The sequence below is a fragment of the Triturus cristatus genome, chromosome 3_1, assembly GCF_964204655.1.
Source record: "Triturus cristatus chromosome 3_1, aTriCri1.1, whole genome shotgun sequence".
In the NCBI taxonomy this organism is placed as follows: domain Eukaryota; kingdom Metazoa; phylum Chordata; class Amphibia; order Caudata; family Salamandridae; genus Triturus; species Triturus cristatus.
The window spans coordinates 455,345,632-455,362,076 of NC_140583.1; positions in this window are offsets into that span (position 1 = coordinate 455,345,632).

Genomic DNA, 16,445 nt, shown 5'->3' on the forward strand with positions numbered 1-16,445 from the left:
CACGAAGCAGCCCGGGGAGGAACGGCATCCCCGGAGGAACTAGCGGACCGAGAAAGAGGTCGCAACCACGAACTGGAACCAGCAAAACTAAAAATCGAAGGAGAGATAAAACAGGCTGAGAAAAAACTGGCGGTGGAACAGTTACGCCTACAAGGAGAACTAGAGGAAAAGAAACGACAGAGAGAACACGAAGAAAAGAAACTCCAACTAGAGCACGAACGTAGCCTAAAAGAAATCGAGCTCAAGGCCAAGAGGGCGGAGGCCCGACCCTCGGAAACCCAACCCATCTCCTCCACCGTGGAACCGAAGGTCCACATCCCCAAAGATGTGGTGAGAGAATATTATAAGAACGACGACATTCAGCAATGGTTCAAGGCCTACGAAGTCGCCATGACCTCCCACCGAGTCCCGCAGAAAGACTGGGGGGCTGGGCTGTGGGGCCGGTTCCTGAGTGAGGGGAGAGATACCCTGCTGGACCTGCCCTCCACGGTAATGAACTCCTACAGTCACATGAAAGAGGCCCTGGTAGCCAGATATGGGCTCACCCCTGAAATGTACCGGCAACGGTTTAGAGACTGCAAAAAGATACCCGGTACCACCTGGGTGGAGTACGTGAACTTTTACAGCCGGGCCTTGGACGGATGGATCAAGGGCAGCAAGGTCTCCACCTTTGAGGAGCTGTCCGACCTAATCGCATGGGAACACTTGGCCGCTAATTGCTTCGTAGAGCTGCGCCAGCACCTCCTGGACAGCAAACTCACAGACCCTCGGAAACTGGCCGTCGAGGCTGACCGGTGGGTGAACACCCGGACCTCCCGGGGCCCCGTGGGAGACTACGGTCGCCACAGTCAGGGACCCCCCCGCCAGAGGGGCGGAGGGAACCAAGGCCGGCCAAGGGAGCTCCTGGGGGGATCCCCGCTCAGCCCTCCCAGAGGACAATCTCCACCCTTTCCAGCTCCACCTCCGGCCAGCACCGGGCCACCCGGGAGGCCGGGGCCCCGAGTGAGGATCACCTGTTTCCGCTGCCAGCAGACCGGACACTATGCCAGTGACCCTCAGTGTCCCCTGTACCAGCGGACCGCCACCACAACCCCGCCGGCTCGACAGATGGCCTCTGTAGCCCTGGGGGAAGAGATGGAAGACTCCGAAGAATGGGAACCAGCCGCCATGGCCCTGGTCTCCCTAGGGGACCGGGAGATGGTCCCCGGAACGCCCCTGCCCGCCAACACGAAGAAGTACCGACAGCAGGTAACGGTCAACGGTCACCGCATCGAGGGGCTCCGGGACACGGGGGCGAGTGTCACGGCGGTCCATTGTCACCTGATTTCCGAGGACCAGATCCTGCCTGACGCCTTTTGCCCCGTCATATCATCGGACAATTCCGAGAGCCTCTGCCGGATGGCCCTAGTCCCCTTCGAATGGGGGGGAGTCACCGGCAAGTTGAAAGTAGCGGTCCGAACCTCCCAGCCCGTGGACTGCCTCCTGGGCAACGACCTGGAGAACTCCCCGTGGGGACAAGTGGAACGAAGGGCCCACCTCGAGATGATGGGCCTACCCGAGTGGGTATGCGCCACCACGCGCTCGATGACTCTCCGGGCGCCTTCCTCCGAGGGGGGAGAGGCCTGGCCCCTGAGCACCGCCACTATCCCCGAGAGCCAGAATACACCACCAGAGGCCAACGACCCCCTTCTGGACGAACCAACCGCTCCCGGCGAAGAATCCGGGCCTTCCGACCCCGAAGCCCTGACCAAACTCGGGGACTTGACAGAACTGGCCCCGTGGCCCTGCGAAGGGGGCCCCTCCCGTGAAGAGTTCTGCCAAGAACAATCCACCTGCCCGTCCCTCATTGGACCCCGACAACAGGCCGAGGCCCAAGCAGCCGGCGACCGGACTGGCACCCACTGGGTATACTGGGAGAACGGACTGCTTTACAGCGAACAGAAGTCGGCCGAGTTGGGATCGGCCCGAGTACTAGTAATACCCCTCCGCTTCTGAAGTCTTCTCCTGGGCCTGGCCCATGATGTACCCCTGGCCGGACACTTAGGCCAGGATAAGACCTACCAGCGACTCGTCACCCACTTCTATTGGCCCAAGATGCGAGCAAATGTGGAGGCCCACTGCAAGTCCTGCCCCACGTGCCAGGCCAGCGGAAAGAGTGGGGGCAAGCGCAAGGCTCCGCTCCAACCCTTCCCCGTCGTCAGTACCCCTTTTGAGCGGGTAGGAATCGACATTGTCGGACCCCTGGACCCCAAGACCGCCCAGGGCCACCGATTCATCCTCGTCCTGGTGGACCATGCCACCCGTTACCCCGAAGCCATCCCTCTCCGCACCGTGACGGCCCCCGTGGTGGGCCGGGCCTTGATGGGGATCTTCTCCCGCATGGGGTTCCCCCGCGAAGTCGTGAGTGACCGGGGTACAAACTTTATCTCCCGCTATATGAAGTCCCTCTGGCAGCAGTGCGGAGTATCGTACAAATTCACCACCCCGTACCACCCCCAAGGAAACGGCCTAGTCGAGCGCTTTAACAAGACATTGAAAGGGATGATCATGGGCCTCGAGGAACCCCTACGCCGGAGGTGGGACGTCCTCCTCCCATGTCTCCTGTTCGCCTACCGGAAGGTTCCCCAAAAATCCCTGGGATTCAGCCCATTCGAACTGTTATACGGACACCCCGTCCGAGGACCCCTGAGCCTGGTCAAAGAGGGGTGGGAAGCAACCCCCCGGGGGACCCCTCCGGACGTGTTCCGTTACATCTTGGCGCTCCGCAACCAGACCCGAAAATTCAGGGAACTCGCCGAAGCAAACCTCGAGGCCAGTCAAGAAGAGATGAAGCGCTGGTATGACCAGAATGCTACGCTGGTCGAGTTTCAGCCGGGCCAACAAGTCTGGGTCATGGCCCCGGTGAGACCCTGCGCTCTCCAAGATAAATGGACTGGGCCCTACAAGGTGATCGAGCGGAAGAGCCAAGTCACCTATCTCATCGATGTGCAGTCCCCACGGAACCCCCTCCGGGTTCTCCACGTGAACCGCCTCAAGCCCCACTTTGTACGGACCGAATTAAGTCTACTCCTAGCCACCGACAATGGGGCCGAAGAAGACACCGAGCCTCTCCCAGACCCCCTGGGGGCGAAGGAAACCGATGGATCCGTGGAAGGAGTGAGACTGTCGACCGCCCTCACAGCCCAACAGACCGACGACTGCCGCCAGCTACTAGGGCAGATCGCGGATCTCTTCTCCCTGACCCCCGGGGTCACCAGCTGGTGTGTCCACGACGTGGACACCGGAGACAGCCCGCCCGTGAGACATCGGGCCTACCGGGTCCCTGATCGGGTCCGGACCTGCATCCAGACCGAGGTGGCAAAGATGTTAGACCTCGGGGTGATTGAACCCTCCGACAGCCCCTGGGCCAGCCCGGTAGTCCTGGTTCCGAAAGCGACTACCCCGGGTGTTGCCCCCGAGCTGAGATTCTGCGTGGACTACCGAGGCCTCAATGCGGTCACCCGAGCAGACGCTCATCCTATCCCCCGTGCCGACGAACTCATTGACCGCCTTGGGGCCGCCTGCTACCTCAGCACCTTCGACCTGACCAGTGGGTACTGGCAGATTGCCCTCACCGAGGGAGCCAAGGAGCGCACCGCCTTCTCCACTCCGGATGGGCACTACCGCTTTAGAGTGATGCCGTTCGGAATGAAAAATGCCCCGGCCACCTTCCAGCGGCTCGTGAACAGGGTCCTGGCCGGACTAGAGGGGTTCAGCGCAGCATACCTTGACGACATAGCAGTCTTCAGCTCCCAATGGACCGAGCACCTCCAGCACCTCCGTCAAGTCCTGCTGGCTCTACGCCGGGCCGGCCTCACCATCAAAGCTAGCAAATGTCAAATTGGGCACGGCTCCCTAACTTATCTGGGGCACCAGGTGGGGAGTGGGCAGGTTGCCCCCCTCCAGCCGAAGATCGACGCCATCTTGTCTTGGGAACCCCCTGCAACCCAAACGGAAGTCCGAGCCTTCCTGGGCCTCACCGGCTACTACCGAAGGTTTATTAAAAACTATGGCAGCATCGCTGGCCCTCTCACAGAACTTACCTCCAAAAGACACCCCAAGAAAATACACTGGACGCCCGCCTGCCAGAAGGCGTTCGACACCCTAAAGGCCGCAATGTGCGCGGCTCCAGTACTCAAAGCACCCGACTACGCCCAGGAGTTTGTGGTCCAGACGGACGCCTCGGAACACGGCATCGGGGCAGTCCTCTCACAATATGACGACAAAGGCATAGATCAGCCCATCGCCTTCATCAGCCGAAGGTTACTGCCCCGGGAACAGCGGTGGAGCACAATTGAACAAGAGACGTTCGCCGTAGTCTGGGCCCTCAAAAAGCTACGGCCCTACCTGTTCGGAACACATTTCCGAGTGCAAACGGATCATCGACCCCTGCGGTGGTTGATGCAGATGCGAGGGGAAAACCCCAAGCTGCTACGCTGGTCCATCTCTCTCCAGGGGATGGATTTCACTGTGGAACATCGCCCCGGGACTGACCACGCCAACGTGGACGGCCTGTCCCGATTCTTCCGCTTCAGCGAGGAGAACTCCCAAGTGGATGGGTAGTTCTCCCCGCCTTTCAGCTGGGGGGGGCACGTGTGAGACCAGCCTCGTGGCGTGGGCCCTCCCGACCAGCAAGTCACACTACAAACACGCCGAACCTCGTGGGCACGGCCTTTCGGCTTCCGTGGACCAACATCCCGAGGGCCGACCAGATCCCCAACACGCATGCCCGGCCGAGGGAGAACGACACCCCCCCCCAAACTAGACCGAGAGGCGCCGACTCTGTCACACCTCTGGTCTCTTCCCCGAGGGAGGTTTCGATCGGCCACCAGGCCCTTGGTGAGCGGGCGCCTCTCCTGCTGGGCGTCTGGAGTCCCTCCCGGACACATCTGAACAGATCAAGGGGCTGAGCGACAGGAAACCCCGACACACCGCCCCCCAGGCACCAGACCCCTCTCCGCGAGGACTCCGGACTTCAAAGAGGAGGGGGAGTATAACAAGGGGTGCTGAAGGGACGAGAGCAGAGAAGACCTGGACTGACGAGAGCCTGCTGACCTGGTCGCGGCTCGATCGCTCACCGAACAGAAGATCGCTATCCGAACTCTGAAACCACCTGAGCCCTGCGGACGCTGTCGCGGCTCCCCGAACTCTGAAACCATCTGAGCCCTGCTGACGCCGTCGCGGCTCCCCGAACCCTGAACCATCTGAGCCCTGCTGACGCCGTCGCGGCTCCCCGAACTCTGATCCATCTGAGCCCTGCTGACGCCGTCGCGGCTCCCTGAACTAAGACCCTCCGGTGCCTGCTGAGTGACTCGCGGCCCGTTCCTCCAAGAAAATCGGCAGAGATCGCCGAGAGAAGCAACATCCCCTCAGCTCGAGGATTGAGAGCTGTGCGCCGGATATCTCGCAGAGACACTGATTCAAAGACTGTCCCACTACCTCTATTCCCTCATCACAAGATCGCTGCCGCTTGTGGCATTCACTTTTGCACCTGCCTGCCGGATCATAAAGATCCCTGACAACTACAGATAAAAACTAATTGCCTTGTAAACGACCTACTGTGTGGTGTCCCTCTATCCGAAGAGAGAGTAAGCGCAGCGCGTGCGATCCTAGGTGCGAGACCCTTCCAGGAAGGGCCTCTCTGCTCTTGCTCGGCCTAATTCTGGGAAAGGTGGGCCTCAGGGTGGTCAGGAACACACTCCGCAGCCTCCCCGGGGAACGCCTTCCAACAGTGGCAAAAAAATGCAGGGCTGCCATCACCTTAGACGTGGGGGTGAAAGCTGTTGGATATGTTCGGCTAGGCTGCAGGTGGGGCTCCAACTGAGCACAAAGGGTCAGCAGGGTGGCTCTATCCAGACGGAATTTCCGGATGATCTCCTCATTCTCCATGTCTGCCAGCACCATAAAGGGACGATGCAGATTTGCTCTCCTCCTAGTTGAGATGAAAGGGGACACATGTCAATGCAATACATCATGAGATGGACACACCATCTCATGTTTTGCCGGACACAACGCCAACAGTGACTGTCATCTAAACTGTGTTACAGACCAGCTGACATGTAGGGACTCCTTCAGCTACACTGATCGTACACCTGTCAACTGACATCCAGCAATTAAATCCAAATCATACTCGCCATATGAGAATGCACATATGGATATGGCCACATTCACCATGGGCACGCCTGGGAGTATATCATCCAGCGTTGGTGTAAAAATGCAACACCACTGTCTCATACCTAGCTGCTGCACCTGACACACCTTCAGGCGTTAGTCAAACCTGGCACACATCAACAACACAATGACTACAGGCTGAGCATACATGACGAGTGTGTGCATGGTCAAACATAAGCGAACAGGCACATATGGACAATCTTCAACTTGTAATACATCAGAGTGATATTCCCTGCACTTTTACACCTTAACATGTGTACACATTGGGGAGTCCATAACAACACTGTCCTGTGTACAGGCACATCAATATCACAAATGACATGTGAGGGAGTACATGCCAATCTAAGAAATCACACACACAAACATGACATGTGTGCTCTGCAGTGGGGTACATGGCACATTGGCATTGTGTGCACTGTGACGTGCCATCAACCATGGGGACACTGTGCACTGTGGATGGCTGACATATGGCCATTGACACAGCATGATGTGTCCATTGGTGCTGTCACAGTCACCCACCACCCATATCCCGGTCACCCATGTCACTGTATGGCAGCCAACTCGCGGTAGCTACAGCCTGGCCTCCTGCAGTGTGTCACCGCCAATGCTAGGGACACAATCGCGGTAGTCACTGATATATATGTAATGCCAAATGGCGGTTGGCATGCTCCGCCACCCAAATCCCGGTCACCCATGTCACTGTATGGCCCATGTGGTGTGTCACCGCCATGGACCATGCTCTTACAGCCAATGGGATCCGCTATCACGGTAGCATGATGCAATTTTTAAAATCGCAGTAGGCGTGCTCTGCCACCGCAGAGCCGGCCATTGGATGCAATTGAGTGATGCACCACCGCGGTAGCGCCCGCCTGGCCCCTGCGGTGTCACTGCCATTGACCATGCCCTTACAGTCAATGGGATCCGCTATCGCGGTAGCATGATACAATTTAGAAAATCACGGTAGGCGTGCTCCGCCACCGCGGAGCCGGTCATTGGATGCATTTGAAAAAGGCTGACCTGGAACACCAATTGCAGCAGCTTAGAACTACAGAAACTACACCAGGGGCCTATATATGTGTGGAAGAGAGCCCCACATTGCCACTGCTCACAGAGCCAGCTGCCTGAGACCCCTCACCTGCTGCAGCCTCCAAGGACTGCTGCCTGATACCCCTCACCTGCTGCTGCCTCCAGGGACTGCTGCCTGAGACCCCTCACCTGCTGCTGCCCCTAGAGACTGCTGCCTGAGACCCCTCACCTGCTTCTGCCTTCAGGAACTGCTGCCTGAGACCCCTCACCACCCACTGCCGCCGCTGCTGTCTCATGTCCACAGTGATGGCAAGGACTGAGAAGATCCATGCCAGTCCCTTCACGATCGAGGAGCCGGAGGTCCTGGTGGACGAGGTGCTCACAGAGTACCCGAGGCTGTATGGTGCCTCAAATGTCGTGGTGAGTCTTCAACAGTGGAAGTGAGAGTGTATGGGGGCACACATGTAGTCGGTCTGATGCAGTATGTGCCTGAGAGTGTGGTGTTGGGTCATGCACTGCCTAACATGCTGTCTCCATGGGTAAGGGGTGTGTAGCCTATTTCACACATTTCCCTGCCTGCACATCAAGATTGGAGGAACATGTCTTGTCTTGTCAGCCATACAGTGACACAGCAAGTTGGTAATGCAGGAGTCAGGACAGTAATTGCTTGTGTGAATGGCTGTGTGGGTCCCTGTTGTCCATCTCAGTGTGAGCCCACCTGGCCTGCACAGTCACCGCCCAATCTGACAAGGACACATCACTGAATGTACAGAGTGTTACATGTGTGTTTTTTGCAGGACTCTCCATCAATGAGCTATATCAGCCCTGTAGATTGCACACGACTGGCCCTGTGAGAAGGGTGTGGGTTTGTGAGATCATGTCCCTCAAATGTGACATCCATGACACAGTTTGCTATTTACAGGGCAAGGTCGTTGAGGCCTGCGCAGTGTTGGACACAGTGAGTCTCCCCCCAAACACATGTTGACATGTGACGTATGTCTTGCTCTACCTGGAAATGTACAATAGATGTGGGCACACTACACATGGCTTTCTGTGCTGGCATCCTGCTTGTATGTGAGATGTGCAGGTACTGTGTCCCCCCTCACACCTCCATGCATTTACGTGTTGTTCTCACATACAGATGTACCCTGTGAGATGCATTGCTGTCTCTGCAAGACATATCTGTGGAGTTGGGATGAGTCAGTATCATGCTACTGTACTGGGAGATTTTGTTACATAACACTGTGTCACTGATGTTTTCCCATTCTTGTCTCCCATGCCTGCATTTCAAAGTACACCAACGTAAGGCTGTGTGGAGGGCCATTGTGACCAAGGTGCGGGCCCTGGGTTTGTCAAACCACCGGCGAACCCACTGCCACAAGAGGTGGGACGACATTGCACGGCTGGCAAAGAACGTTGTGGAGATGACACTGGGGCTGCTCCCTCGCAGTGGCAGGTTGACACGGCGCAGCATGACACCACTGATGTGCCGCATCTTGGCCGTGACACACCCTGAGCTGGATGCACGAGTGAAGGAGCATCAGCAGCATATTAGGGGTGAGTATTCTGGGAAGGGGGACTTTGGCTGTGTGTGGCTGCATGTGTACACAGCCTGTGCCAGCACTGGACTATGTGATGTTGGTTGTGTGCTGCAGTGGCTTGTAAGTGGCCTCTGAGCTGGGTGCAGCTGTCATGCATTTCTCCTACCTGTGATTCCTAAGGGAATTTGAGTACTGGGCATTTCAATAGCATTCTGGGTGGTGTGCTTCAGGGCTGAGCTATTTGTGTTTCTGTTTAAACTGAACCACATGCAGGATGTTGTGCTGTGTGGTCATCTAATGGCTCACTTATGCCTGGTTTTCTTGTTTACACGCACTGTTTGAGTAACAAAAGTGCGTTGGCACAATGTCAATGCACAGGGTGGCGTGCAACATGTAGATTTAGTCATCTTCCTGGTTGCTTTGCTTGCATATGTTTGTTCTGTTGCTGCCACTGAACTGTCCCTACATCTCTCTCTCTCTCATGCAGCATCTCCAGTGGTCACTGAGGAACAGGTGACGGACACCAGTTGTGGGGAAACAAGCACAACAGCTTCACAGGTGCACAGTGACACAGATGTGACCAGCGCCTCGGAGGGGAACAGGAGTCTGCTGGAGGAATCACAGCCCGAGACGCGAAGTTCTACGTCATCTGATGCCAGCGGTGACGCAGCCATGTTTAAGGGGCACAGGGAACGGGGACTCTGCATCATCTTCCACCACACAGCGTAGAGTACCCACCCTCCCAGCCACTTCCTCTGGTGCTGCTCGTGTTTGAACCAGTAAGAGGGGAAGAGTCGCCTTCACACCAGGCACTGCAGCCCCTGTCCCCCCTGCTGCCATCAGTGCTGAGTCTGTGGACCTTTTGTGCCAGCTGTGTGTAGGCCAGACAGCTCTCCTCAATGCATTCATAGACCACGACAAAAAATTGGCTCAGTTGGTTGTTTTCATGGAGGGCATACATTCAAACGTGGGTGGGCTGCACTGGACTGTCCAGTCTTTGTCCTCCACAGTAACGGCAGCTCTTCAACTGGCGCAATCTTGTAGTCCATCTCCAGTCCCTTTGTCAACCCCCATGCCAGTGGCCACGTCTGACGATAGTGACCATGCTCCACAGACCTCAAGGTCACGATATGGCACACATAGCAAACAGCAGCAGCCCAAGCGGTCCAGGCCGCAGACACCATCCCCACAGAAAACCAAGCCCACCCCAGAGTGCAAAGACAAAAGCCCGTCATGTGACACCAGGGGCCAAAAAGAAAAGAAGCAGACCTCAGTGTCACATGGCTCAGAGCCATCCCCAGCCAAGGACTCTCCTGTCCCAAAAGCATCTCTCAAAGACAAGCAGACAATTTCCGTGCCCATTGAGAGGTTGGTGCCTGCCAATGGTACACATAGGAAGGGCTCCAAGGCAGATTCACCCACTACCTCGACTCCCATTCCAAGCCCAGTGAAGCAGGGAAAGGAAGGCACTGTAGGGGGAACACCTGGTAAACAGGGGATGGAGGGGCAAAGGTGAGGCCAGGCAAAGCATACCGCTGGATCCAGCACGTCCCCAGAGGGAGGGCCAGCGTGTGCACCTGCTGCAGCCTTGGTGTTGAGTGTGCCTGTTGTTTCCACACCAGTTCCCATTGATCCTAAGGCAGGCAAGCCATTTAGAATCCCCAAGAAGTGGAAAGGCACCCCTCCACAATCTCCCTCCCACACTGTGTCTCACGTCTGCATGACTCTATCTCCACGTGCCACTACACCACTTGGTCCAAGCAGCCGTCCGGCTTGCCAAGCCACTGATAGCTCTACCTCAGCTGGGCCTCTCTCTCCCCAGTCAAGTGCTCCAACCGTGCCCGACACTCAGCCAGCTCCCAGCCTGACTGACAGCCAAGTCTGAATGTTGGTCAACCTCACACGCCTGTCTCTCCCACAGCGGGGCCTGTGCTGCCCATCGTGACACCCCAGACTGTGTTGCTGACAATGGCAGGGTACAGTCGCACACATTCCCTCTGCAGCTTCTCATGGACTCACTCTGTACTTAGTCCTGCCCACTGGTCTTGTCGTTCACTGCTGTGTGCCCCCTGACTGTGCAGCTTCACATGGACTCACTCTGCACATAGTCCTGCCCACTGGCCTTGTCATTCACTGCTGTTTGCACCCTGCCTGTGCAGCTTCTCATGGACTCACTCTGCACTTAGTCCTGCCCACTGGCCTTGTCATTTACTGCTGTTTGCACCCTGCCTGTGCAGCTTCTCATGGACTCACCCTGCACCTTGGACTGGCCACTGGCCTTGCTGTTCACTGCTGTTTGCGCCTTGCCTGTGCAGCTTCTCATGGACTCAGTCTGCACCTTGGACTGGCCACTAGCCTTGCTGTTCACTGCTGTTTGCCCCTTGCCTGTGCAGCTTCTCATGGACTCACCCTGCACCTTGGACTGGCCACTGGCCTTGCTGTTTGTTCCCTGCCTGTGCAGCTTCTCATGGACTCAGTCTGCACCTTGGACTGGCCACTGGCCTTGTCGTTCACTGCTGTTTGCCCCCTGCCTGTGCAGCTTCTCATGGACTCAGACTGCACCTTGGACTGGCCACTGGCCTTGTCGTTCACTGCTGTTTGTCCCCTGCCTGTGCAGCTTCTCATGGACTCAGACTGCACCTTGGACTGGCCACTGGCCTTGTCGTTCACTGCTGTTTGCCCCCTGCCTGTGCAGCTTCTCATGGACTCAGACTGCACCTTGGACGGGCCACTGGCCTTGTTGTTCACTGCTGTTTGACCCCTGCCTGTGCAGCTTCTCAAGGACAAGCTCTGCATTTTGTGCCTTTTTCTTCTCTAATGGGGCCTATCTGTGCAATTTGTGAATAAAGACAGTTGCTCATGTTGTCTGTTTTGTCAGTGTCCTTACTGAATAAAGTCTTTTCTGTGTATATGGTTTACTGTGCCACATGCTCTGTATGCCACTTCAACATTGCCAATGGCTTGTGTCACTTTTTCTAGCTTTTACAGGTTTGATAGGGACTTCATTTCCTCCTGACTGATATTTGTGGGTGCAATGATGGTGGTTTACGATGAAATACCGTTATCATTATCATTCTTTCTTCATGTTAGCTGTATTGTACACATGTCAGGTTTGGGGGCACTGCCAGCACAGTGTGTGATTCTTTCCACTGGATTGCAGGCAGGCTGGCAAGGATCATCATGTATGTGTGTTCTTATTTTCTGTGTGCCCAGCAGTGTAGGTGTATGGTCATGTTGTGATGGCCAGTCATCCTAGTCACATGGGTTACGTTCAATGTGTGCACTTGGGTGGTCAAGAAATGAGCAGTGTAAAGGGGGTGTGTTTGTCGTGACTGTTGATGTGTGTGCCCATGCAATGTCAACTACACACGTGTCTCCCAGGAGTAGAGTGCCTGTTTGTGTGATTGTTCAGGCCTGTGACTGTGATTGTGTGCACATGTGTGAGTTGAATGTTGTGCACTCTGCAGTGTGTTGGTGTGTCCTTGCAGTTCTGGCTGACTCCTACTTGTTGCTTTAGCCAATTGTGAGTATGCAGAGTGTGTGACTGGCAAGTCAGGCTTTTGTTTTGTTGAACAGCCGTGTGTCTTGATACTGTTTGTACTCACTGTGCATACCTGCTCAACCACACTGACATTGTGGGTGTGATGTGCTCATGCATTGCTGTCACATGGGGCTTTGTTGCCTCCAGTGTGGCATGTGGTGTGCGGTGTCAAACCATCCCCTATGTGAGCTTCAGATGCCTTCACATTGTCAGTCAGCACTCCCTCTATTTGTGTATGGTGCACTCCTGCCATGTCCACTACTGAAGTGCACACCACCTCACTTTGATGTCAGCTGTCCCCTTGTGTTGCCTGTGTGTGTGCCTCCCCATCACTTGATTTGTGACACTGTGCTTTGTGGTGCAGATCTTTGTCCAGGAGCACTGTGCCACTCATGGCATTTCCCCAATTAGTTACCTGTGTTGTTTTAGTACTGTTCAGCAGTCATGGTTGCTCATGTGCAGTTCAACTGTCTGTGCTGGCCAGTCCTCTGGTCAAGTTATTTCCACTTTGGTGTCCCTGACTTGTGCATCTGTGGGTGTTGTGTTAGGTGTATGTGTGTATGCTGGGGTACTGCTTGAATTCCTGAGTGTGATGTTGTCAGTGTGCTTCTTTGCTTGTTGTTGTGGGTGTTCATGGTGTGTCACTCATGGCTGCGTGAGACTGTTATGTTTTGTGTGCACATACTGCTTGTAGTGCATGCAGTGCTGTGGGTGTATGTTGCCTTGACCATACCCTGATGTCCTGCTGTGTTTCCTATGTGATTTATTGCCATGTGCATCTGTTGTGTGTTTGATGTGGCTGTGTTGTTCTGTGATGGTGCACTTCTTATGTGTGTTGTGGTATGTTGTTTGTGCAGTGTTCCTGACTGATGTGGTTGTGCTCTCCAGTTGTGTCTGTGCTCCCATTGCCTTCCCACAGTTTGGCTGCACAGGTCATGTGTGGTCTTGTTGTGGTTCTGTGTGAGTTATGTGTTTGGCTGTTGTTTTTGTGCAGACATTGGTTCTGGCATCCCTGTGTGTGTGATGTTTGTGGATACCCCCAGGGCGTGTGATTGTTTGTCTGTGTATTGACTGGACATTATTGACACCCTTCTGCGTGTCTGGCACTGGGGTTGTGTGCTGCAGGTGTGAAGGGGGTATGTGTGGAAAATCCTACTTGTGTTTGACAGTCATGGAGTGTGTCAAATGTGCCCTGTGTGTTGTGCTGCTGGCATACTCCTGTGAAATTGTTGTGTACATATGTGTGGCTGTTCACAGTTTGACTTCAGGGCCTTCCTTTCATCCCTGTGCCTATACATGGGTTGCCTTGCTGTCTCCCTGAGTTGTTGCACTGAGGTGACTGTGGTTTGAGTTCACTTACTGTGCCACCCATGTGTGCTTTGATGCGGTGAGGGTGTTGTTCTCTGTTCTTTGTCTTGCATGTGATGTACACATGCTTTTTCGTTGTCTCCTTGGCCTCCCATTTGTGTGCACCTCACTTTGGCTTTCCTATATGCTGTGCTCTATTGCTGTTGACATGTGGTGTGAGTATGTGGCTGTGTGTCAGTGTGGGGTAGGTCTGTGTGAATTGGCAGACTGTGTGTCCAGTAGGATGTTTGTTGATTGTATGTGTGTGTGTTCATGTTGTGCTTGTACTCAAGTTTCTTGCCATGAATGTGGTGTTGTTGTGGTGTGTGTGTTGCCCTGGGCCTGTGCTTCTGTGCTGTGTGTTCCTCTGCAGCCATTCCTGCTGCCTCCCTAGTTGTTTGTTGTGTGCTGCAGGGTGTGGATTTACCTAGCTTGTTGTCAGGCATGGGGGTGCACAGGGGGGTACACATGGCATGTCCATTCGGGGGGAGCAGTGTGTGGAATGTGGAGGTGTGGCCCTGTGTACTTTGTGCCCTGCCCATGCCTGGTGCTGGCTCTGCCTTCTGTATTTTGCGCATGTTTTCCCTTGTCTTCACTGCTGAGGTGACGTGACCGGGACATTACTTGGAGATCGCGGTGATGTGTGAGCTGGCTGTGGAGGGGTGACTTGGTGGCAGGTAGGAACTGTGTGGGTACACTTGTGGATGTGTTCCTGTCCCCACCAGGGTGTCTGGTGTGGCCAGGGACCCTGTATCAGCCCATGAATTGTGTGTTGTGGTTGTGGGCGGGATTGTGTTGTTGCGTACCTGCGGCGGCGTCCGCGACGGTCCATGAGTTGCTGGTGATATATCAGGTACAGCACCGGAAAGATGTGAAGAGCTGGATCCATTGCGGTCTGGACCAGGAATCAGGTTTCGCGCTCCGCAGTCAAGCTTCCGCCGTCTCTAGTTGGGCGGTTTCTCCGCTGCAGTGCGACTGGCTTTTTGTGGTATCCCGATTTGTACAGCGGACGGGACGTCATTCCGCACGGCGGTGAATCTCCATTGGCTCCCACTGCCGCGGTGGTGGGCGCACTTTCATGGTGATGCGCTGCACACCGCGGCGGACGGGAAATGGGCTGTGTTTGGCCATAGTAATATGGCGGCCGTAAGGCCTGCTGCTGGCGTGCGGAAAAATACATTTTCCACTACGGTGGTGCCACCGCCCGCCATCCTAATAGACCCCAAACACCTCCAGCAATGGAAGAGACAAGGGCTTTTATCTAAAAACGAGTATCATTTCTTGAAAAACGACCAATTTTATACTTCATTCCTAAAGTGCACAAGGGGACATCCCCTGTTTTGGGCAGACCCAATATCTCGGCCAGAAACAGTGCTCTAGAAGCGGTGTCCAAGTATGCAGATTTTTTTTTTCAAGCACATATGACCAGTCTGCCCTCCTTCATTAACCCCTTCAGTGCCCGCCCCTTTCCCCGCCCAGTGCCGGCCGTTGCATTAGCGGGCGGGGTCTATGACGAGCTGGACTCGTCATGGGCACAGCGCCACCGCGGCCCATGACGAGTCCAGCTCGTCATGGGCACTGAAGGGGTTAAGGATACAGGATATTTTTTGTGAAAACTTCCTGAAGTTGAGTGGCATCCTGATTACTTGTTAATTGCTATGGACATAGCTTCTCACTAAACAAGTATCCACCATACTGATGGACTGGAGGCGGTGAAATATTTTCTCAGCGATTGTGCTATTTGTTTTCATGATCCCAACTGTATGCTACTGACTAGGAATGATTTGTGCCTCAATAACAATTTGTTCCTGTTTAACAAAACCTTGGACCATCAATTGCGAGGGGTGGCAATGGGGGTGTGCTTCTCTCCCAGCTACGCCTGTTTGCTGGTGGGATAGTGGGAGGAGCACATCCTCAGAACACTCCATAAAGACTTTTGGGACACCCATATTAAATATTACTGTAGGTTCGTTGATGATGTATTTATTGTATGGGATGGCACTAGGCAGACAGCAATGCAATTTTTAATATCTATCAATGACAACCAACTCAATCTGCACTTCACCGCTACTGTGAGTGAACATAGGGTAGAATTCTTGATGTGGAAGTGTATATTTGTAAGAATAGCATTCAAACCAAATTACACAGGAAGAGTACCGCTGGGAACTCTACATTACCTGCTACCAGCTCCCACCCAAGCACTTAGTACGCAGTATACCGTATGACGAGTTTCTTCGCCTACCTTGTATCTGTACTCTAGAGTCCGATCTAAAACAGTGCCAATCAGAGACCCTTGATTGTTTCCTAGCACGTGGGTACAAGCTTCAGGAATTACAAATAGCCTTGGACACGGCTAATTCCCAACCACATGAGTTCTACCTAAAAACTAAAAGTGAACGTAATCCTGAAACGGCAGTAGAGCCTTCATTTGATGATGAAAATACTGAGACACAACCAATCAGACTAATAACAACTTTTAGCAAGCAGGAAAAGCAAATCCGCAAGATTATATATGCACATTGGCCCTTTGTGCTAACGGATTTAAACATTAAAATCTCTCTTGCAGTCACTTCCTGCCATTACTTTCAGGAGAGCACCCTCTATGAGGGATGCTCTGGTTAAATCAAGTCCTGAATTGATACCAAAATCCACCTGGCTTTCTAAATCTGTTTTTTCCAAATGTTCATCTTGCCGGGCCTGTACATTTGGGATCAATAGGTCTGAATAGCTGACAGCTTTCAGTGTTACTCCTGTGCCGTTGACAGACCATTATACATGTC